We start from the raw sequence: 2,948 nt of genomic DNA, 5'->3' as shown, positions 1-2,948 counted from the left end.
ACCTCTGTGACCTATTCCCTTAGGATTCTCCACCCCTCCTCAGGCCTTCTTGACACCATCTTGCAAACTGGGCATTGACCAGGCCTGTCTCTGCTCTGTCACTGAATCTGGAGAGGACATCTGTGAGCACAGGCCTCAGGGTCAGAGCAACAGTAGTGACTGTTGCATTTCAGTTCAGTCTCCCTCCAGTAAAGGCTGTATCTGATTTCCTCATTCAGCTCACTGAGGGGAGCATAATTGTTTTCAGATTCAGCACTGTCAAGCTTGATATAAAGACAGCTCATTGCCCTAACAGCAGGGTTGTGACTACTTGTGAATAAATGACTCTTTCATCCTTGGGCTGAGGATGAGTTGGCACTGTCCCAGATCAGATTTAGAACCACCAGACCAGCTGTAATGGACCTCCCTTGACTCCTAGAGAAGCAACACTGGCTTTGATTCTATAGGAGAGTGGCAGGTGGGATGCCATTCATTCTAACTCCTCCTTCCTCTAGCTCCTCCTTCCAGGCTGGGCCAGGAGACAACTGGGCTGCAAACACCATGCTGCACTTACACTGGCCCCAAGTTCGGGGCCTAACCTTGGGCTTTCTTCTCTCCAGGGATGCAAACAGATGACCAGAGGCCTTGAGCACATGAGTGAATCTTTGAAGTTCCTTGCAAATGTCTTTCCTCTTCCATTTCTTGGAAAGTAGAAAAGTAAAATGGTGGCTACTGTTTTTAACTATGCTGATGATTGTCTGGGACTCTTCTCCCAGGGATACAGAAGTTCATACAGTAAGCAGCCTTTAGGGGTGTGTGTGTGTGTCCTGCCTCCAACGCCCCCAAGGACTCTGTAGGTCAGTGTTAATATTGGTCATTTGTCTAGACCACCCATGTGGGAATCTGAAGCCCCATCAGGGCATCTCCCCTGCCCACTTGCTCCTACAGGCGGCAGAGTCATTGTCCTAGCCAAGGCTCCCAAGTTCTGTAGAAACACCTTGGGAGCCCTGGGATGAGGAGGAGAGCAGTAGCTCTCTTTAGCTGAAAGGCCTGAGTCTGAGGCCACATGAGTTGACCACGTAACCTTTTCCTCCTCCACAGCTTCTTCCTCTCTCTGGGCCCTCAGGTTCTCCTGACTGGACTCCTATCTGAAAATCATCCAGCCCTCTCCCACCCACACTCCCGGAAGGGAAAGGGAAGACTGGATGAGGGTAAGTTCTTGATCAGGGGCATGAGATCCAGGAGGTGTGCCCCTCATCACCTCCTTAGGGGGTTACAAATTTACCCCGGCTTCCCAAGATGAAAACAGATTCCTGAGCTCCAGAGCCATGTATAAGCTAATGCCTACTGCCTGCACCAGGGTGACAGGGACACCAGCAATCCTTTTGGCTGCAGCCCTCTGCCAGCTTCCAGGAATCATGTCATTCCAAACCTCTGATGGTCAGAGAAGGGAATGAAGTTGGGCAGGCAGAGGGTTTGGATGATCATCTGAGCTTTGTCATGGCTTTAAAAGCACAAGTGGTGTCAGTTACCCTACGTGGAGTGAGTCAGGAGTATAGCTTTTATAGAGGCAGGAGAGCACACTTATTACATTATAAAAATACCTGTGTTTACTAAATGCTAAGTCAAATAATACCACAGCCATGGCTCTGTCCTTTCTGTGTCACCATATGTAAACCCTAATTTCATTAATTTCACATGCATTTGATTTATCCTCTAAGTTCTCCCTAGAGATGCAATCTCTCGCCATCTGTGTGAACAACGCAAATACAAGCAGTGTCTACTTCACAATCACTTGGAATTCCCCGCAAATATAAATTCACATGTATTTCAGAACCTCCTTCCTGCTGTTTTGGCCGTGCGCAAAGACAACACGGCTTGACTTATAAATACTATTACCTAAGATGACACTCCAAGCAATACAGAGAATTGTTGGCACAAACATTCCATTCTGTGGGTTGTTATTTTTGTTGTTGTTGTTGTCACACACGTGTACTTAGCTTTACAAGAGAAGTATTCCTAAAGAGTTGGCTATTGTAAAGTTTGTAAAGCAAATCTCATTTTAACATTGATCTCCATTATGTCAGAGACATTCTCCCAAATCGTTTGCTCTGACTGCTTAGCTGTGATGACTGCAGACTAGGAGAGAGGGAGAAAAGGAGCTTCCTAAGGGCCACTGCCTACCTGTAGAGGACAGTCTGCCAGGAAACGTCAAGCTGCAGAATGTGTTTGATTTTCTCCTGCGAAATGATGGAAGGTCCAGCCAGCTCATACAACCTCCAACTCCTCATCTACCATGAACTTGATGGTGAGGCAAAGAAAGGCAGAGACCTGCCACGGAGAGATACCAAACCAAGGCATGTTTTTGCCTCAGCAGAGACTTGAGAGCTGCGGGGTGGCTCCGGGGGCAGGAGGGGTCCCTGTGGCAGTGGCCTGGCACGGTTACGAAGGCAGAGGAGTGAAATGAAAACGCATGGGCTTTAGTAATAGAAGGGATGGAGGTCAAGTTTCATTCAGGCCTGGCGTGCTCATCCTCAGGCAAGACAGGTACGTTCTCCTGAGCCTGGTTCCCCATTTGTAAAAGAAGGCTAGAAATAGTTACCCTGCCAGTGGTTTTAAGGGGTAGACATAACCTAGAACAAGTGTGGGCAAACTTTTCTGTAAAAGGCCAGATAATAAATGTTTTAGGCTTTGCAGGCCATATGGCCTCTGTCCCGACTCAACTCTGCTTATGTAGTGAGAAAGCAGCCAGAGACAACGGGCAAATGAGTGGCTGTGGCTGTGTTCCAATTAAACTTTATTTACATACACAGGCAGGGGGCTGGATTTGACATAGAGTTTGCTGGCCCCTTCATCTAGAGTATGCCTGGTACACAGCCTGGTTGGTGCTGGACCTAGCCTTGTTTGCCCTCAGATCCATTTGCAGTCCTTGCATGCACCTCTGCTAACTGCAATTCCCATCCTGCTTT

The sequence above is a fragment of the Rhinolophus ferrumequinum genome, chromosome 12 (genome assembly GCF_004115265.2).
Source record: "Rhinolophus ferrumequinum isolate MPI-CBG mRhiFer1 chromosome 12, mRhiFer1_v1.p, whole genome shotgun sequence".
Classification (NCBI taxonomy): Eukaryota; Metazoa; Chordata; class Mammalia; order Chiroptera; family Rhinolophidae; genus Rhinolophus; species Rhinolophus ferrumequinum.
Note: the sequence above shows the minus strand (reverse complement) of the source record.